General features: G+C 40.0%; 1 protein-coding gene across 2 annotated transcripts in view; it reads left to right on the top strand.

The window, feature by feature from the left end:
• The window catches only part of FRMD3 (FERM domain containing 3), a 316,055-nt gene that overhangs the window by 155,601 nt on the left and 137,686 nt on the right, over positions 1 to 22,768 (top strand). The gene's annotated exons all lie outside the window — the stretch shown is intronic.

Raw genomic sequence — 22,768 nt, 5'->3', positions numbered from 1 at the left:
TCACTCAGGCTTTGGGGTGCTGAATAGGTTCTTCTCAGAGCAGTTGTGGTGCACTTGTTCTCATGGTTATTGACCACATGAAACTTACCAGCCTGGGTATGTGTTTGCGCACGCACGTGTGTGTGTGTGTGTGTGTGTGTGTGTAGTTGTGTATAAGAATCTGGCACTGTTCCCACTGGACTGAATGAGATGGGGGAAGGGAAACTTAACATTAGGGCTTTCCAGAAAGCTGCTCCCACCTGGTTGAAGAGAGAATGTTCTTGTGCCCTTTGAACCCAGAGTTTGCCAAAGCTTCTCAAACAGTGGCTACATAAAATCTCATTACAGAGAAAATCCACCCCTCACTATAAAAAATTATTGGTAGAGAGAGGAACAAGCGGGTGACTGTTTTAATGGCATGAGGTTTTCTTTTGGGGATGATGAAAATGTTTGAAACGATATAGGTGATAGATATACAACATTGTGAGTGTACTAAATGCCACTGAAGTGTACACTTTAAAATGGTTAATTTTTTTTTTATAAATTTATTTATTTATTTAGGCTGTGTTGGGTCTTCATTTCTGTGTGAGGGCTTTCTCTGGTTGCGGCGAGCAGGGACCACTCTTCATCGCGGTGCGCGGGCCTCTCATTGTCGCGGCCTCTCGTGTTGCGGAGCACAAGCTTCAGCTGCGCAGGCTCAGTAGCTGTGGCTCACGGGGCCGAGTTGCTCCACGGCATGTAGGATCTTCCCAGACCGGGGCTCGAACCCATGTCCCCTGCATTGGCAGGCAGACTCTCAACCACTGCGCCACCAGGGAAGCCCTAAAATGGTTAATTTTATGTTAATTTTACGTCATTTTTTTAAAAAGCTTTGGCAGATGTTGGGTTAAGATAGTTTGCAAGCTGCTCCTTGGGCACCACTAAAGTTGACAGCCTCCATTGTATTCCTGCTCCTGGACACACCTATCCTTCCTGGTCTCTGTTGATGCATAAGAGTGAGCAGCGGAGTCTTGGCTTTTGAGCCAGTGTACCAGCCTAAGAGTGTTCGGGTACGGCATGTGCTGAACTCACAGTGATGTGTGTCCCTCACATCAAAAGACCCCAGGAATCTCCATCCCAGCTCCTACCACCTAGGGTTTCTCATTCCTCAACCCTACTGTGGGTCCCAGCTATGGGTTAAAAGGCCCTGTACCTGCTCCAACCTGTGTTTCTTACCCTGCCCTACTGACAAGCAGGGCAAAGTGTGAAGGGGTTAGCTGGGGATGACTGCCTTCTTTAATTTGTTCTCCTCCTTACCAGTGTCTCTGGTCATCTTGCTGTCCCCTTTTCCCCTCCTCACAACCCCACCTGGTTCTGGGTTTTGTATTTACTGACTAATACAATGAGGGAGAGACTCACAGAGTGTATTTTTGTAAAGGAGGAGGATGTTGAAGGAATAGATTAATCTTCTGAAACATGGAGAATCTTACTGACCTCTCAGTAGGACCTAATCCTCTATAAAGGGATATAATGCAGTGGCTCAGAAGAAGGAGATTTGGGTTTCCTGTAGCACTCGAGGAAGCCTTGAATGGGCCAAGCATTTATCTGAATGAGAGGAAGGTAGCAGGACACTATGAGGATGTAGAGCTGACATGAGATCACGGAGGGAATTTGCGTGGTGTTTACTACTGAGTAACAGTGATTCCCAGACCTGGCCCTGCAACTAAGTCGGTTTAGGTATTTGCTAAAAATGCTTAGTGTGGACCTTATTCTAGACCTCCTGAATCAGAATTCCTGGGACTAGGGTCAGGAAGATGTATTTTAAGACATCTTGATTCTAATTTTGATGCATTCATCCCAGCTTTGTCTCCTGACCGGTTTGGGGGACCATGGCATAAAGATGTTTATAGACATAATTTCTTATGGCCTATGAATATATTACCCTTGTATGGAGGGAGAAACAGGCTCAAAAACATTGTAACTTGCCCAAGGTCCCACAGGTAGTAAGTGATGCAGTGCGTATTTGAATTTAGAATTATGGTTCAGAGTCCCCATGGCCAAACAGGCTCTGTGAACTATATTAGTCATCTAAGCACGACTGAAAATAGATTATTTTTGTGCAAAATTCTAAAAAGCCGCCTGCAGAAGTAACTCTGGCTACCATTAGTTGAGCATTTATTATATGCCAGGGATTTTATCATATGATCTTTAGTGTTCCCCAAAACACTTCAAGGAAGGGGAAACTGAGGCACAGAGAGGGTCAGTGGCTTGCCTGTGGCTAGTAATTATAAGAGGAAGGATGGAATCTGAACCCATACTCTTTCCATTTCATCTCTCAGATGAAAATTTGAAACATAGCCTAGACTAGGGATCTGTAAACCCTTTCCGTAAAGGGCTAGATAGAAAATATTTGCAGCTTTGCAACTCAAAAAACTTCTGTTGTAATTACTCAATTATTAATTTCTAGTGGAAAGTGGCCATAGACAATACCTAAATTAACGGATGTGTCTGTGTTCCAATAAAACTTTTTTCCAGGGCTTCCCTGGTGGCACAGTGGTTGAGAGTCCGCCTGCGATGCAGGGGACATGGGTTCGTGCCCCAGTCCGGGAAGATCCCACATGCCGCGGGGCGGCTAGGCCCGTGAGCCATGGCCGCTGAGCCTGTGCGTCCAGAGCCTGTGCTCCGCAACGGGAGAGGCCACAACAGTGAGAGGCCCGCGTACCGCAAAACAAACAAACAAAAACCAAAACTTTTTTCCAGTGAAAGTATTTCACAAAAATAGGCAGTCGGCCATAGTTTGCTGACCCTTAGTCTACACAATAGCTGGACACCATTTAAATGCATAAGCCTTTTTCATTCCTCTTGACCCTCTCGTTGGGGAGATACTGGATAAAATATTAAGCAAAGTCTTTAGAATTAGAATCAGGGGTATCAATATGAACCCATGTTTTTTAATATACATAGATAAATACAGAAATAAATATAAGGGGTGTGTGTGTGTGAGTGTGTGTGTATTAGGGTGGGGGGTTAGTAAGTATACATATATTTCCAAGTCCCACCTGCTGAGATGACTTAGAGGCAATGACACCACTGTAGTAATAAGTACACCTAGCCTTCAGATCTTGGTTTCAAATACCATGCTCTAATAAAAGGAAGAAGGGCTCCTTGCAGAAAAGGCTGGTTCTTGGGCTGGAGTAGTGAAATCACAGGGTGGGCTTGGAGCATCTTGTGGCACCAGGAAGTAAAAAATTACTCAAAAAACAAAATGTAGGGCACTAGGAAAGGCACAGAGCCAATGTGAAAGAACTGCCAATGACCAAAACTGGAACAATTGGAGTTCAAAAACAAGTGACAGGGGGCTTCCCTGGTGGCATAGTGGATAAGAATCCTCCTGCCAATTCAGGGGACATAGGTTCTAGCCCTAGTCCGGGAAATTCCCAAATGCCACGGAGCAACTAAGCCCATGCCCCACAACTACTAAGCCTGCGCTCTAGAGCCTGTGAGCCACAACTACTGAGCCTGTGTGCCACAACTACTGAAGCCCGTGTGTCTAGAGCCTGTGCTCTGCAACGAGAGAAGCCACTGCAACAAGAAGCCCACGCACTGCAACAAAGAGTAGCCTCCACTCGTTGCAAATAGAGAAAGCCCACGCACAGCAACGAAGACCCAATGCAGCTAAAATTAATTAATTAATTAAAAAAAATAACAATAGCATTGGATTATAATCCATAGAATGAAATAAATATCAATGAGACTATACTGATAAAAATAAATAACTGCATAAATAAATAAAAGGGGGAGAAGAGGCAGCTCTTCCTTACAGAAGAATTCCAATTAATTATTGTAGGGGGAATGAGAGAAATAGAAGTCTCTATTTCTAGAGATTAGAGCGCCAAATATTTAGAGCGCCAAAATAATAATTGTTGTGGGCAAGATCGATCAATGAATGCTAAAATTAATGGGCAACAGTTTGAGGAGAAGCAGGATATTTGCACAGTCTCAGGGAATCCTCTTCCCTCCTGCCCTGAGCCCGGTATTTTTTTTTTTTTTTATGTTTTTTGTTTGTTTGTTTGTTTTATTTTTGGCTGCATTGGGTCTTTGTTGCTGCGTGCGGGCTTTCTCTAGTTGCGGGGAGCAGGGGCTACTCTTTGTTGTGGTGTGCGGGCTTCTCGTTTCAGTGGCTTCTCTTGTTGCAGAGCACAGGCTCTAGGCACATGGGCTTCAGTAGTTGTGGCACACGGGCTTCAGTAGTTGTGGCACACGGGCTTCAGTAGTTGTGGCACACGGGCTTAGTTGCTCCGCAGCATTTGGGATCTTCCCAGACCAGGGCTCGAACCCGTGTCCCCTGCATTGGCAGGTGGATTCTTAACCACTGCACCACGAGGGAAGCCCGTGCCTTGTATTTTTAAATTATTGAAACAAGGGGAAAAAGAATAACTTTATAGTGGAAAGACTTGGCAGACACCACTTTAACCAAGTGATCAGGGTTAATATCAGCAATAAAAAGAAATACCAATGTCATGGACTCCCCCATACCATGCACTGAGAAGGCACTCTGTCTCTGTGGTATCCTTTGCAACAATGTATAACCTCATTCAAATCTGGAGGGAACATCAGACAAACTAAAGGGAGAGACATTCTCCAAAACAACTTACCAATACTCTTCAAAGCTGTTCAGGTCATGAAGGACAAGAAAAGATTGGGGAACCCTCACAGATTAGAGAGATGCATCAACTAAGATAATATGGAATCCTGGATTGGATGCTGGAACAGAGAAAAGTGTGGTAGTTGGGAAAACTGGTGAATTCCAGATGAAGTCTGTAGTTTAGTTAATAGTATTGGGTTAATATTAGTTTCTTAATTTTGATAATTGCTCATGGCTATATAAGATGCTAATACTAAGGTAGATGAGTTGTTATGCTATTTTTGCAACTTTTCTGTATGTCTAAAATTATTTTTTTAACTTAAGCCTCTGGGTTGATATGCTTCATTGTTCTTTATATTTTGACTTGGTTTACCTTAATTTTTAGTGTCCAGACTCAGGTAGTAGATTAGTGGAAAAAGTAAGGGCCGCTCCAAAACAAAACCATCTTCTCTGATGTATTCACTAAATTGCGTAGAGGGCTGCCTGAATAGTTCTGTTTTCCCCTGCAATATAGCCGTTATAGCCTTTTGATTTTGAAGATACAGTGTGAGTGTAACTTCCACATGGATTGCAAAGTAGTTGCTGTACAAAACTGTACGGACTTTGTACTCAGAAAGAGGCTTAGACTTTGTACTCATAAAGATGCTTGGACTTTGTACTCATAACGATGCTTGGACTTTGTACTCAGAAGGATGCAAATTAAATCCCATCTCTGCTGGTTAGAAAGCTGTGTGATCTTGACCAAGTTATTGAGCTTCTCTGAGTCTTTGTCCTGATTGTTAATATTGATAACAGTACCTACATGTAAGGTTGATATGGGAATTAGAGATAAGCTATGTAAATGCTTAACAATGGTATACATGGAGTAGATGTCATGTGTTATTTTTATTATTAGTTGTTATTATTACTTTTACTATGTATTAACTAGGTCTAGGTGAGACAGTTGCAGGAGGAAATACAGCCATGATTGGCAAGTCTAAAACCTAGAAATGTTCACAATAACTTCTTTTAAAGGCCATTATTATGATCTTTGGGGAGAGAAGAGGGAGGAAGTGAACCTTGGATAATTATTGGGTTGGCCAAAAAGTTCATTTGGGTTTTTCTGTGGAAAACCCAAAAAAAACCTGAACCCGATTTAAAAAACGGTCTCAAAGACACAACAATATACTGACATGAGAGTTTTAAGCAGAGATTAATTGACAAGCATTGGTTTGTTTTTTGTTTTTGTTTTGTTTTGTTTTACCAGCTTGTGTACTTTTTCTCAATGGAAAATAAAACAATGAATTATTTGGATAGAAAGCTAATCAAGAAAAAAAGTCAAGTTAGTTAGAAAGCCTGAAGTGGAACTTACCTCTGCTGTGGGAGTTGATGGTTTGCCTACAACTCTTCACAATTTGATTTATGGTACACCATTGTGGAATATTAAATATTTAACACTGTTACATTTGGAATACCATATGTTTGACAAGATGTCTCATGCCCCATATGCTGTGAGAGTGGTGAGGACTGAGTCAGTAAATGATGACTATCTTTTGCTATTTTAATAGCAAGGGCCCAGAATTTCCATTATTTTAAAAATTTGATGTAGGATGGGACAGATTGAATACTGGTCAATAAAAGTCCTCTTGAATTTCCACCACATTTATCTTCCGAAGAACTCATATAATCTTAGTTGCCTAAGATTAGGGAAAAGGTGGGTAGTATCCTCCTCATTTTATTGGGAGAGAAGCTGGGACTACAAGTTTAGAAGACTTGGAAGAAATAATTCCAGAAGAAAAAGATCTTACTTGGCTTGTCCAGATATTTTTTCTTAAATGTAGCATAATCTTTCTACCTCTTCTGCTCAGGTGCTAGGGTAACTTCCCTTTGGAAAGATGAAGTTTTGAAATAATTAGTTGGGTTTCATAATTCTACTTTCTATGGCTACGGTTTGAGATGTCCACTGCTCTGGTTTCCCTTCTTATTCTTCCACATTTCCCTCTTTCCCAAACCAAGCTAGGGAAGTCTCCCCCAGTGCCTTAGAACTGAGGAAGTACCCCAACCCTAGCCAGCCAGTGGAGGAATTATACCAGGACTTGGTTTATAGACTTCAGGGAGATTGAACCCAGTGCTTTTGATTTTTAACTTCCCTATCTCTAAGCATCTGTTTAACCCACTTACATGACTGTCATTGACTTTTCTAACTTAAGGGCTATTCTGACTCATACCCAAAGACAACAAATTTAGTTTGGAAATCCACACCCCTGGGGCAATCTCTGTAAGCACCCTTGTTTTAGGGCGTTCTGTGTCATGTGACTGCCAGACGTCCTTTCTGATAGGATGACCTGGGAAATCATGGATGCAAGGACATGCTGAACACTAATGCCTCGTCCCTTCAAATACAATTACAGCCCTGAGGTTTTTATATTGGCAGCCAGAAAGAACAAGTGAGCCTATCAGTGAGTCTTGTTAATAATGGGAAAAGACCTTGCCTATGTTAGAGCAATTTGCTTTTTCTGGAAGCAGCTTTGGGGAGGACATGGAATGGAAAAAAACAGGCCCAGTGATTTGAAGTTTCACTCTGGGGATGGTGCCAGGAAGCTAGACAGCATTATGTCCCACCAGCTGCTCCTGCTTTGAAAGGCTACTTCCTGGGGAAATTGCTTCATAGATGCTTGAAACTAGGAATGAGAGTGGTATCTGAGATCTAGGGCAACCCTGCACTAAAGAGGAGGGCTGTATTGCTGCCTCAAGTCACTGGTCATGAATTTGCTTAATGAGTCCTCTTTTACTTTTGAGTCTCAGGGGTATTAAATATTAAGAGTACTTGGATGTCTGTTTTGGGAGGGGTATGGACAAGTAACTTGGCTTTCCAGGAAAAGACTTTGGGTACTCAAGTTACAAGGAACACAGCACTATCATAACAGCTTGAAAATTGGATATATTGTGTAGTGGTTCAGTTGTGGTCCAAGGTATTAACACTGACAGATTTGGGGAAATTGTCATATTCTTTCAGAAGAAAGCAGAACTTGGTGTTTAACTAAAATTATTGCTCATCATTGACTCTATCTACACCTGATGTCCTCTCCTGGGAAGGAATGGGATGCCTGATAAAGACAGGTTGCAATCTGGAAGTCACTTAGCCAATTGAGATGTTATAATTTTAGTGGGGGGAGGAGCAAACTCATGAACTGGTTATCTTGTTCAGGTCAAAAGGCAAACATAAGGAAGAACTTCTGGGAATATGGCAGAGTAGGAAGACCCTGAGCTCACCTTTTTCCATGGGCATACCAAAATTACAACTGTTTACAGGGCAGCTATCTATGAAAACAACCTGAAGACTAGGAGAAAAGATCTTCCACAACTAAAGATACAAAGAAAGAACCATAACATGACAGGTAGGAGGGGTGGAGACACAGTATGGTCACACACCTGGAAAGTGACCCACAAACAGGAGGATAGTCACAATTGCAGAGGTTTTCTCCATGAAGTGAGGAGCCTGAGGCCCACATCAGGCTGCCCAGCCTGGGGGTCCTGCACCAGGAAGATGGGCCCCCAGAACATCTGTCTTTGAAGACAAGCAGGGCTTGCATATGGGAGAGCCAGAGGGATGTAGGAAACAGATTCTGCTCTTAAAGGGTGCACACAAAATCTCATACACTCCAAGTCCCAGTGAAGAGGCAGTCATTTGAAAGGATCCTGGGTCAGACCCCCTTGGTGATATTGGAGAGCCTCCTGGAGAGGCAGGAGGCAATTGGGACTCCTGCTAGGGACATAGACACTGACAGCAGCGATTTTGGAGAACTCATTCTATCACAAGGACACTGATAGAATTGTGAGAAATGTAACCAACCTTAGGCAAAATGGAGACAGAGGAATATGTTCCAAATGAAGGGATAAGACAAAACCCCAGAAGAAGAACTAAGCAAAGTAGAGATAAGCAATCTACCTGAAAAAGAGTTCAAGTTAATGATCACAAAGATGATCATAAAGATGCTCAACAAACTTGAGAGAAGAAAATATAAACACAGTGAGAAACTTAACAGTTAGAAAATATAAAGAACCACAAAAAAATCTAAAGAACACAATAACTAAAAAAATAAACTAGAAGGAATTGACAGTAGATTAGATGATACAGTGGAACAGATCAGTGAGCTGTAAGATAAAGTAGTGGAAATCACCCAAGCTGAACAGAAGAAAAAAAAGAAAAAGAATTTTAAAAAATGAGGATAGTTTAAGAGATCTCTGGGACAGCATCAAGCATATTAATATTTGTATTTTAGGGGTCCCAGATGGATAAGAGAGAAAGGGTCAGAAAATTTATTTGAAGAAAAAATAGCTGAAAATTTCCCTAATGTGGGAAAGAAAAAAGACATTTCGGTCCAGGAATCATGAAGAGCCCCCCAAAAGAAACCCAAAGAATTCCACACCAATACACATTATCTTTAACTTTTGCCATTTTAATTATAAAAGGAGAATCTTAAAAGCAGCAAGAGAAAAGCAACTAGCTGTGTACAAGGGAACTCCCATAAGACTATGAGCTGACTTTTTGGCAGAAATTTTGCAGGCCAAAAGGGAGCGGCATGATATATTCAAAGTGCTGAAAGAAAAAAACCTACAGCCAAGAATGGTCTACCCAGCAAGGTTCTTATTCAAATTTGAAGAAGAGACAAAGAGTTTTACAGACAGGCAAAAACTAAGAGTTCAGCAACACTAAACTGGCATTATGAGAAATGTTAAAGGGACTTTTCTAAGCAGATAAGACCACAACTAGAAATATGAAAGGAGAAATCTCATAAGTAAAGACAAACATGTAGTATAGGTAGTAGATCATTCGCTTTTAAAGCTAGCAGGAAGGTTAAAAGACAAAAGTAGTAAAATCATTTATATCCACAATAAGTAGTTAAGGGATACACAAAACAAAAAGATGTAAAATATGATGTCAAAAACAGTAAACATGGAGGGAGGAGTAAAAATGCAGCGTTGTTAGAATGCATTCAAACTTTGGAGAGTAGCAACTTTAAAATATTGTGCGTGTGTGTGTGTGTGTGTGTGTGTGTGTGTGTGTGTGTGTATCCTCATGGTAACCACAAACCAAAAATCTTTAACAGATACATATGCAAAAAAGAGAAAGGAATCCAAATATCACACTAAATATAGTCCAGCAGTCCCCAACCTTTTTGATAATAGGGACCAGTTTCATGGAAGACAATTTTTCCACTGACGGGGACGTGGGGATGGTTCATGTGGTAATGCGAGCAATGGGGAGCGGCAGATGAAGCTCTGCTCGTTTGCCCACCATTCACCTCCTGCTGTGTGGCCCAGTTCCTAACGAGCTGTGGACTGGTACCAGTCCATGTCCCGTGGGTTGGGGACCCTGGATACAGTCAACAAATCACAAAAGAGCAAAAGAAGAAAGGAACAAAAGATAACTACAAAGACAGCCCCAAAACAATTAACAAAATGGTAATAAGTACATACCTATCAATAATTACTTTAAATGTAAGTGGACTAAATGCTCCAATCGAAGGACACAGTGTGGCTGAATGGATGCAAAAATAAGACCAATATATATGCTATCTACAAGAGACTCACGTTAGATCTAAAGACACACACACACAGACTGAAAGTAAGGGTGTGGAAACAAGTATTCCATGCAAATGAAAATGAAAAGAAAGCTGGAGTAGCAAGACTTATATCAGACAACATCAACTTTAAAACAAAGACTGTAAGAAGAGACAAAGACCGATGTTACATAATGATCAAGGGATCAATCCAAGAAGAAAATATAAGAATGGTAAATATATATGTACCCAACAGAGGAGCACCTAAATACATAAAGCAAATATTAACAGACATAAAGAGAGAAATTGACAGTAACAAAATAATAGTAGAGGACTTTAAAACCCCACTTACATCAATGGACAGATCATCCAGACAGAAAATCAATAAGGAAACACTGGCTACACTGAGGTATCACCTCACACTGGTCAGAATGGCCATCATCAAAAAATCTACAAACAATAAATGTTGGAGAGGGTGTGGAGAAAAGGGAATCCTCTTGCACTGCTGATGGGAATGTAAATTGATGCAACCACTATGGAAAACAGTATGGAGGTTCCTTAAAAAACTAAAACTAGAACTACTATATAACCCAGCAATCCCACTACTGGGCATATACCCCGAGAAAACCATAATTCAAAAAGACACATGCATCCCAGTGTTCATTGCAGCACTATTTACAATAGCAAGGACATGGAAGCAACTTAAATGTTCATTGACAGACGAATGGATGAAGAAGATGTGGCACATATATACAATGGAATATTAGTGAGCCATAAAAAGGAACAAAATCGGGTCATTTGTAGAGATGTGGATGGACATAGAGTGTCATACAGAGTGAAGTAAGTCAGAAAGAGAAAAACAAATATCATATATTAATGCATATATGTGGAATCTAGAAAAATGGTACAGATGCACCTATTTGCAGGGCAGCAGTAGAGATGCAGATGTAGAGAACAGATGTGTGGACATGGTGGGGAGGGGGGTGGGATGAACTGGGAGATTGGCATTGACATATGTACACTACCATGCGTAAAACAGATAGCTAGTGGGAACCTGCTGTATAGCACAGGGAGCTCAGCTTGGTGCTCTGTGGTGACCTAGATAGGGTGGGATGGGGGAGTGGGAGGGAGGTCCAAGAGGGAAGGGATATATGTATACATATGGCTGATTCACTTCATTGTACAGCAGAAACTAACACAACATTGTAAAACAGCTATACCCCAATTTAAAAAAAATAAGGAAACACTGGCCTTAAACAAGACTTGCGACCAATGGACTTAATAGATATATATAGAACATTCCATCCAAAAGCAACTACATACGCATTTTTTCAAGTGCACATGCAACATTCTCAAGGAAAGATCATATGCTAGGCCACAAAACAAGTCTCAATAAACTTAAGAAGATGGAAATCATATCAGACACCTTTTCTGACCACAGTGCTATAAGACTAGAAATCAACTACAGCAGAAAAACTGAAAAAAACCAAAAAACACAAAACACGAACACATGGAGGCTAAACAATATGCCACTAAACAACCAATGGGGCAGTGAAGAAATTAAAAAGGAAATTTAAAAAATGAGAGAAATGAAAATGGAAAGACAATGATCTAAAATCTGTGGGACGCAGGAAAAGCAGTTCTAAGAGGGAATTTTATAGTGATATTAACCTGCCTCAGGAAACAGGAAAAATCTCAAACAATCTAAACTTACATCTAAAGGAACTAGAAAAAGAAAAACAAACAAAACCCAAAGTTAGGAGAAGGAAAGAAATAATAAAGATCAGAGCAAAGGTAAATGAAATAGAGACTAGAAAGACAGTGAAAAAGATCAATGATACTAAGAGCTTGTTCTTTGAAAAGATACACATAATTAATAAACCTTTAGCCAGACTCATCAAGAAAAAAAGAGAAAGGGCCTAAATAAATAAAATCAGAAATAAAGGAAGAGAAGTTACAACTGACATCACAGAAATACAAAGGATCATAAGAGATTTCTAAGAACAATTATATGCCAACAAAATGGATAACCTAGAAGAAATGGAAAAATTCCTAGAAATGTACAATTTTCCAAGACTGAATCAGGAAGAAATAGAAAATATGAACAGACCAATTACCAGTAATGAAATGGAATCGGTAATTTTAAAAAAACCTCCCAACAAATGGAAGTCCAGGACCAGATGGCTTCACAGGTGAATCCTACCAAACATTTAACATTGATCTGTCTCAAACTATTCCAAGAAATTGAGGAGGAAGGAATGCTTCTGAACTTATTCTATGAGGCCAGCATCACCCTGATACCAAAACCAGACAAAGACACCACAGAAATGAAAATTACAGGCCAGTATCACTGATGAACATAGATGCAAAAATCCTCAACAAAATACTAGCAAACAGAATCCAACAACACATTAAAAGGATCATACACCATGATCAAGTGGGGTATACCCCAGGAATGCAAGGATTCTTCAATATATGCAAATCAATCAATGTGATACACCATATTAACAAATTGAAGGAGAAAAACCATATGATAATCTCAATAGATGCACAAAAAGCTTTCGACAAAATTCAACACCCATTTATGATAAAAACTCTCCAGAAAATAGGCATAGAGGGAACCTACCTCACATAATAAAGGCCATATATGACACATCCAGAGCCAACATCATTCTCAGTGGTGAAAAACTGAAACAATTTTCTCCAAGATCAGGAACAAGACAAAGTTGCCCACTCTCACCACTATTATTCAACATAGTTTTGGAAGTTTTAGCCACAGCAAAGGGAGAAGAAAAAGAAATAACAAGGAATCCAAATCAGAAAAGAAGAAGTAAAACTGTCACTGTTTGCAGATGACATGATACTGTGCAGATGACATGATACTATACATAGAGAAACCTAAAGATGCTACCAGAAAACTAATAGAGTTAATCAATGAATTTGGTAAAGTAGGAGGATACAAAATTAATGCACAGAAATCTCTTGCATTCCTATACACCAATGATGAAAAATCTGAAAGAGAAATTAAGGAAACACTCGCATTTACCACTGCAACAAAAAGAATAAAGTATCTAGGAATAAACCTACCTAAGGAGACAAAAGACCTGTATGCAGAAAACTATAAGACATTGATGACAGAAATTAAAGATGATACAAACAGATGGAGATAGACCATGTTCTTGGATTGGAAGAATCGACATTGTGAAAATGACTATACTACCCAAGGCAATTTGCAGATTCAATGCAATCCCAACAAACTACCAATGGCATTTTTCACAGAACTAGAAAAACAATTTTCACAATTTGTATGGAAACACAAAAGACCCCGAATAGACAAAGCAATCTTGAGGGGAAAAAATGGAGCTGGAGGAATCAGAATCCCTGACTTCAGGCTATACTACAAAGCTACAGTAATCAAGACAGTATGGTACTGGCATAAAAACAGAAATATAGATCAATGGAACAGGATAGAAAGCCCAGAGATAAACCCACGCACATATGGTTTCCTTATCTTTGATAAAGGAGACAAGATTCTACAATGGAGAAAAGACAGCCTCTTCAATAAGTGGTTCTGGGAAAACTGGACAGCTACATGTAAAGGAATGAAATTAGAACACTTCCTAACACCATACACAAAAATAAGCTCAAAATGGATTAAAGACCTAAATGTAAGGCCAGACACTATAAAACTTGTAGAGGAACACATAGGCAGAACACTCTGACATAAATCACAGCAAGATCCTTTTTGACCCACCTCCTAGAGAAATGAAAATAAAAACAAAAATAAACAAATGGGAGCTAATGAAACTTCAAAGCTTTTGCACAGCAAATGAAACCATAAACAAGACAAAAAGACAACCCTCAGAATGGGAGAAAATATTTGCAAATGAAGCAACTGACAAAGGAATAATCTCCAAAATATACAAGCAGCTCATGTACCTCAATATCAAAAACACAAACAGGGCTTCCCTGGTGGCGCAGTGGTTGGGAGTCTGCCTGCCGATGCAGGGAACGTGGGTTAGTGCCCTGGTCCGGGAAGATCCCACATGCTGCGGAGTGGCTGGGCCCGTGAGCCATGGCCACTGAGCCTGCACGGCCGGAGCTTGTGCTCCGCAATGGAAGAGGCCACAACAGAGAGAGGCCCGCGTACCGCAAAAAAACCCCAAGCAAACAAACAAAAATTTTATTAATTTTTTGTGTTTGTTTTTTGTGTGTTATTTGTGTGAAAAGTATTACAAACCTATTGCAGTACAGTACTATATAGCCGATTGTGCTGGTTGGGAACCTAGGCTAACTTTGTTGGACTTATGAACAAATTGGCCTTATGAACATTCTTGGAGTGGAACTCGTTCATATGTAGGGGACTTACTGTACATAGAAAATCCCAAATTCACCACCAAAAAACTATTAGAACTAATAAATAAATTCCATAAAGTTGAAGGATACAAAATTAACATACAGAAATCTGTCGTATTACTATATACTAACAACAAACTATCAGAAAGAGAAATTAAGAAAACAACCCCATTTACAATTGTATCAAAAAGAATAAAATACCCAGGAATAAATCTAACTAAGGAGGTAAAAAACCTGTACTCAGAAAACTATAAGACATTGATAAAAGAAATTGAAGACAACAGAAACAAATGGAAAGTTATACTGTTCTCATGGATTGGAAGAATTAACATTGTTAAAATGATCATTCTGCCCAAGGCAATCTACAGATTCAATGCAATCCCTATCAAAATACCAATTACATTTTACACAGAACTAGAATAAATAATTCTGAAATTTGTATGGAATCAAAAGACCCTGAATAGCCAAAACAATCTTGAGAAAGAACAAAGCTGGAGGTATCATGCTCCCTGATTTCAAACTATACTGTAAGCCTATAATAATCAAAACAGTATGGTACTGGCATGGAAACAGACACAAAGTTCAATGGAACAGAATAGAGATCCCAGAAATAAACCCACACTTAGATGGTCAATTAATCTATAACAAAGGAGGCAAGGATACACAATGGGGAAAAGACAGCCTCTTCAATAAATGGTGATGAGAAAATTGGACAGCTACACAAAAGAATCAAACTGTCCTACTTTCTCACACCATACACAAAAATAAACTCAAAATGGATTAAAGACTTAAATGTAAGGCCTGAAACCATAAAACTCCTAGAAGGAAAAACAGGCAGTATGCACTTTGGCATCAATCTTAGTAATATCTTTTGGATAAGTCTCCTCAGGCAAGGGAAACAAAAACAAAAATAAATGAGATTGTTAAACTAAAAAACTTTTGCACAGTGAAGTATACTCTCAACAAAATGAAAAGGCAGCCTACTGAATTGGAGAAGTTTGCAAAGATATATCAGATAAGGGGATAATATCCAAGATATACAAAGAACTCATACAACTCAACATCAGAAAAACAAACCAGATTAAAACATGGGCAGAGGACCTGAATAGACATTTTTCCAAGGGAGACATACAGATGGCCAACAGACACATGAAAAGCTGCTCAACATCATTAATCATCAGGGAAATGCAAATTGAAACCAGAATGAAGCATCACCTCACATCTGTCAAAATAACAGTAACCAAAAAGACAACAAATACGAAGTGTCGGTGAGAAAATGGAGAAAAAGGAACGCTTGTGCACTGTTGTGGGAATGTATATTGGTGCAGCCACTATGGAAAACCCTATAGAGGTTCCTCAAAAAGCTAAAAGTGAGACTGCCATATGATTCAGCAATTTCACTTGTGGGTATTTACCCAGAGAAAACAAAAACACTAATTTGAAAAGATATATACATTCTAGTGTTCATTTCAGCACTGTTTACAATAGCCAAGATATGAAATCAACCTAAGTGTCCATCGATAGATGAATGGATAAAGAAGATGTGATTATATGTATAAATATAAAAAAATATTAAAAAATGAAATCTTGCCATTTGCAACAATATGGATGGGTCTAGAAGGTATTATGCTAAGTGAAATTAGTCAGAGGAAGACAAATAGTACTTGATCTCACTTATTTGTAGAGTCTAAAAAGCAAAACAAAACAAAAACAGACTCACAGATACAGAGAATAAACTAGTGGTCGCCAGAGGGGAGAAGGGTGGGGGAATGAGTGAAATAAGTGAGGGAGATTAAGAAGTACAAACTTCTAATTATAAAATAAATAAATTATGGGGATATAATGTACATCATGGGGAATATAGTCAATAATGTTGTCATAAGTTTGTATGGTGATGGTAACCAGACTTATCATGGTGATATTTTTTTAATGTATAAAATTATTGAACCACTATGTTGTACACTTGAAACTTTTAAAAAAAATTTTTGGCCACACCCTGTGACATGTGGGTCCTTAGTTCCCTGACCAGGGATCAAACCCACACCCCCTGCATTGGAAGGCGGAGTCTTAACCACTGGACCTCTGGGGAAGTCCCAAAACTTTTTTAAAAAGGCAGACAAAAGAATAAGTAAGGCTGGGAAATGCCATTTTATCTCTGTTTGAGGTAGAAAAAATGGGACAATATCCAATGTAGGACAATCTTTCTCCTTTGTGGTGGGAACCTCCTGGGTTTGGTTCAGATGAAGGTAGAAATTAATTAGAAAGGTAAGGTTTAAGTGCCATCATTATAAAGAGAAGCACTCACCGGAGGCTTCCAGCAGGGAAGAACATCAGAGCTGAATGGAGACGAGCAGGTTTGGAAGTTTCAATATAACTTTAAAGACAGTTTTTAAGTCCAGCTGGGAAGAGGCTGGAATGTAAGTATGAGTATAGTGTATCACTTGGAGAAACAAAAACAGTAGAGATTAGGAAATGACAGTATGAAGCAGACCTATTTCTTTTTCATTCATGCTCCAGCAGATATCTTTCAGAGTTCACTTGTAATTGTGTGTTATGGAGGTAATGATGATGAGTGTCTTAGGCAGCTTGGGCTGCTACAAGAAAACACCGTAGACTAGGTGCTTAAACAGGACATTTATTTCTCACAGTTCTAGAGGCTGGACAGTCCAAGAGCAAGGTGCTGATGGATTTGGTTCCTGGCAAAAATTGTCTTTTAGGCTTGCAGATGGCTGCCTCCTCCCTGTGTCCTCACGTGGCGGGGTGGTGGGCGGGAGGAGCTCAAGAGAGAGTTCTGGTCTTTCTTTGTCATCTTACGAGGACACTAATCCCATCGTGTGGGTCATACTCTTGTGACTTCTTTTTAAACCTTACTTCCCAAAGGCCTTACCTTCAGGACTATCACATGGGGGTTAGGGCTTCAGCATGTGGATTTGTGGTACAGGGGCACATTCAGTCCGTAACAAGGAGGAAGAGTTATAGTTATCTATTGCTGTGTAACAAGTCTCCCCAAAACTTAGTGGCTTCAAGCAACACAATTTTATTATATTTCAGGATTTTGTGGGTCAGGAATTTGAGCAGGGCTCAGCTGCGTGATTCTTCAGCTCTGCATGGGATTGACTGGGCTCACTCAGTGGGTGGCTGGTCTGGTCTGAGGTTGTCCAAGACATCTTTATTCATATGCCTGGTACCTCTATGGGGATGACTGGAAGGTGGGGCTTGGGGGCCCCTTACCTCTGCATGTGTTTTTGGGGCCTCTCCACATGACCTTTCCAGCAGAGTGTCTGGACTTCTTACATGGGTTCCAAGCACAAGTAGAACCATTTACCAGATAAACTGTACAAAGAGAGTGGGTTGATAAGTTTTGGACATGTTGAGTTGGGATGACTGTGAGATGTTGAGGTGGAGAGGTTTAGGGTATAGTTGAAAGTATTGATCTGAAGCTTACTGAAAAAGTTTTAGGTCACGGTTGGAGATTTTTGGAGCCCATGGGGTCCTTACTACTTTAAAGCCCTGAGAAATAGATTGCAGTGCTGAGGGAGAGAGTATAAACGGACAGGAGAATCTGAAAGCTGAAGAACATCTATATTTTAAAGGATGGTCCAGAAGGAGAAACCTGCAGTGGTGACTGACCAGGAACATACAGAGCAGAAAGAACAGAATGAGGAGAGAGAGACATTCTGGAAGCATATGGGTAGTTACAGAATTAATGAAAAGGAATGAGCTGCAGTTTCAAATATCAAGAAGAGGGAAGATCAGAGGACATTACTGCTCAAGTGCTAAGAACACTGACACCAGGAAGATGGGGTCAAATCCTATCCCTGCCATTTGCTGTTTGTATGACTTTGACCTTAACCTGTGCCTCAATTTCTTTATCTGTAAAATGGGGATACTAAAAGTATCTACGCCATAGGTGGTTGTTTAAATGCATTACTCCATATTATCAACATATATAACTTATCTTTTTACTATTCCATGCTTTAAACAGTTTGAAAAGATCCATGGGTCTGGCGAGTAGGAAAACTTAGACTTTAGAAAAATTTGGCTGGTAGTGTTGTTAAATTTATATGACATGACAGCAAATGTTATACAGTGGTAAATTCCATTGTAACAAGCATGAAGGAATCCCGTAATTTCCCTTATGATTGCATTTGGTATTTTACTATACTTTAAGATGCACAGCAACAAATACTTTTTACAAACTCTATTGTATTTCAGACCACTACTAGCTTTTTCTTTAAGTGTGCATTATGGATTTCTTGGATGTAGAGCAAAGGTTGGCACACAAGGGTCAGGATGGCCCTCATCTGTTTTTCTAAATAAAGTTTTTTTGGAACACAGCTACTTCTATTCATTTCTGTGTTTGTGGCTGCTTTTATGTTCCAATGGCAGAGCTGAGTAGTCCTGACAGAGACCATATGGATCACAAAGCTTAAAATAATTACAATCTGGTCCTTTATGGAAAAAAAAGGTGCTTATGCTTTCCTGTTCCCTGCAGTGTTTCTTCTCCTCGCAGTTACTTCTATTTTGCTCATCCTTAAGAACCTAGAAAGCAAAAGCAGTTACGGCTGAAGGAGTAAAAAACACTGTAACAAAGCCATGGAGGTTTTCTTACGTAGATTGACTTACGAACGGACAATAACTTTGAGTATACCTGATCTGCAGATATTTTTGTTGCCGTAGATTTTATTGAAACTGGAGTGGAAACCATTGTTCCTGGGAGTGAAATAACTAGGGCCTAGGCTAACTTTATTATCCAGAACACTGTTAAGGCTGCATTCATTTCGATGGCGTTGTTTTCTCCCCAGCAAAGGCTGAAGGGCCTAGAAATGGCATAAATTGGCTAGCTAATGCAGGGACTGAGTTACTTTGGGGCTTTGTCCAGGTGAGATGTGAGAATCAGGCCATCTTTTCAGGGCTATGATGGGAATTGGTCAGATTTTGGATCTGGTTACTATTGAGGGGAAAAACAATCTCCTGTTTGGGAAGGTACATTCATTCTTGTGTAAAGCCCCATTGGCTATTTAACACATTTCTTTAGTCTACCGATTACTTTGGTGTAGGGAACCAAGGGTTTTGAGAAAGATAACAGAGGGGTGTGTAATTTATTCTGTAATCAGAGGCTGGATCAATTTCAACAGAAGCCCAGCATTGAGGATAACTGTTATATTGTTTACTTTGGGGAGCTTTTTTTTTTTTTTTTAATCTCAGCAGCTACCAAATAGAAAATCCATCTACTTAGTCATAAATCACTAACTCACACCCACACTCTTTTTCCCCAGACAAGCCAAAATTAGAAAGTATGAAAGAAGTGCATCATTTCTGTGATGGGGTAGAGAAAAATGATCTCTTAGGGCTAAATGCAGCAGCAAAATTAAAAAGAAAGGAACATTTGTCGGCAATGTTCTCATCCTTCACTTCATAGTATGTGGAATGTGAGAGCTAAAGAAATCTTAGGGGCTTTGGAATCTGCTAACCCCAACCCACAAGATCACAGAGAAGGAAATCAGGGCCTAGAGGATTTAGGCGCCTGTCAACTTTCCACCTCTTTTGTGTAGCTATCTTCTACTCTTCCTCTTTTTCTTCAAGCTACTGTCAATCAAAATATATTTGTTCTAAGAAATGACTTGAATTGTAGTCAGGCTAGGTGGTCAATACTGAAAACAGTACTAAATTGGGACCCCTTACAGGGAATGTGCAAGTTACCAGGGCTCAAGCCTAAGGTGAAAGGAATAAATGTTGAATAGAAGAATTTTAAATACCATGGAGGGCAGTTTTTGGTGGAGAGTTAGGGAGGCTGTCTTAGGTTCAGTTCCTAGAAAGCAGAACCTGAGATAAAAATTCCAGTTTTATTAGGAAATGCTCCCAAGAGAAGATTTTAGGAGAGTGGGGGATTGGACATGGAAGAGAAGGAGGGTGTGCAAGTGTGCGAAGTTGGGCAGAGTCAAGTAGAAAGTAACTTAGGCCCAGTCCCACAGAGGAGCTCAGGAAGCGTATAGGTCATGCCTTAGAGATGTCCCAGCTAAGGGAGCAGAGGTATTTATCCTCCCACATCTGTCAGTTATTAGTTAAGAGCTGACTTCCTGTGGGATTGGGGTGGGGGTAGGTGGCAAGGTTCATTCTCTACCTCGAAATGGATTCCAGTAACCTGAGAGCAGCCTTCTAAAAAAAAAGTCAGACAAAAGGGAAAGGAGATCTGGGCTGAGCCTTCACACACCCTCCTGCAGACACCTTCCTGATACTTTCAAATCATGCTAAGGATGCATCCTCTGGTTCATCTTTCTCCCGAAGCTCCGTAAGTAGAATCAATGATTGGGTATTAGCTTCCTTAGTCTTTGCAATTTTTATGCTAAATAAGAGTTGAGGAAAGGAAAGTTTCAGCCTCAAATTCAGATATTTGGTTGGCAGGTTTTCCTTTCTTCCTCTCTCTGGGAATATCAGTTTTCAGCAAGGAAACACACTTAAAAAGATATCATATATTCCAAGTAGCAATTGAAGGGGAAAATAGCAATGTGATAGATGTTCTAAGCCTTATATCTAATTACCAAGCACACCACACCATGGTTGTTATTTTCTCATGAGCGTGTAATCCATCTGTACAGACAGTCTCAGCAGGAGTTGTTGGTGTAGTCCAGACTCAACTTCATTGCCCAGCTCTTAACTCTAAAAGGAAGAATGAAAGAAGGAAGGAGAATTGTATGTTCATGTGGAGCAGAAGGCAGGTGGGGTGGGGAGGGAGAGAGGAAGAGAGTGACAAATGTGGGCTCACCACCCTGGCACCAACTTAGGAGTCTCAGTGAACGGGAGGAAGATGGGAGCAGCTGGTGTTTATTGAGCCTTCACTACGATCCAAGCTCTGTTCTAAGGGCTTCTAAATGAATTAACCCATTTAAACCTCACGATGATGCTGTGAGGAAACAGAGGAACTTGATGGAGGTCACACCACTCACTAGTAAGTGGCAGAGCTGGCATCTGAGTCCAGGGCTGGCTGGCTCCCGAGTCAGATGGCACTGTCAACCCTGGGTGCGTGGCTGCCTTTGGCATCTGCCTGTTATATATGAAATTCTTCCTCTTGAGTCTAAATTACATGAAATCCGCTTTATTCTCTGGATAGAGCTTAGGTTTTTCTTTTCAATTGATTTTTAAATATTTATGTAATGCATGAATACATGTGAAAATTTAAGTTAAAATATCACAGATAAAATGGAAGTCATGGTTTTCTTTGACCAACACCACTAAATTCCTGTTCTCTCCCCGTTACCCACCTCACTGGATCAATTTAGTAGCATTTTCGGTGTTTGAAAATACATTTAGATGCTTGTTATGTATTCTTTGAAAATATATGGTAGTGTTTTGTACTTTCTACTTTTTAAAAGAAAACACATTAAGGGACTTCCCTGGTGGTCCGGTGGGTAAGTCACTGTGCTGCCAATGCAGAGGGCCCAGGTTCCATCCCTGGTCAGGGAACTAGATCCCGCATGCAGGCTGCAACTCAGAGTCTGCATGCTGCAACTAAGAAGCCCACATGCCACAACTATGAAGTCCGCATGCTGCAACTAAAGATCCCGCATGCCGCAACTAAGACCCGGCACAGCCAAAATTAATTAATTAATTTTAAAAAAATAAATAAAACAATAAGATGCTATTAAAAAAAAGAGAAGACACATTAATTGTATGATACCATAGTTCAGAGGTTCTCAAACTTTCTTGGTTTATGGCTCTTTCAGTATCTTAGTAATTATTTCATGGTGCCCTAGGTCAAAAGGATATTTAACAGTTCCATCTAAATAAGACTTAGATCCAGACAACTTAGTATTTATGTCCTAACATAGCCATTATGGCCTTAGTAGACATTTAAAACATTACACACATGAAAAGAGTATTTTCAGTTTATTCTTAACCATAATTACTTACTCACAGGCAGTATGTGCTTATTGGACACTCCATGGCTCTCAAATCCTGGGATCAGATCAGATGCTACCACACTCATTGCCTGTTCCACACCTATTTTTGCACGGTACTCGTTTTCAATCACAGCAACCACTGGAAACCCAACTTTGCAAAATGAATGACATCAAAAGGATTACAATATGTTCTAATATTGGAACTGTGGACCTCCTTGAGCTCATAGGTTGCACGGTGTCCAGCAGATGTCTAGTATGGCTGCACTTCCCTGGGATGCTTCAGTGCACAATTTGGGAACTAACTCTGGCCACAGTTATTAATTTTGCAGTTCACTTTTTTCATCCCAAACTGTGCCTTAGGGATT

The sequence above is a fragment of the Lagenorhynchus albirostris genome, chromosome 7 (genome assembly GCF_949774975.1).
Source record: "Lagenorhynchus albirostris chromosome 7, mLagAlb1.1, whole genome shotgun sequence".
Classification (NCBI taxonomy): Eukaryota; Metazoa; Chordata; class Mammalia; order Artiodactyla; family Delphinidae; genus Lagenorhynchus; species Lagenorhynchus albirostris.
Note: the sequence above shows the minus strand (reverse complement) of the source record. Positions and strands in the feature narration are given on the sequence as shown.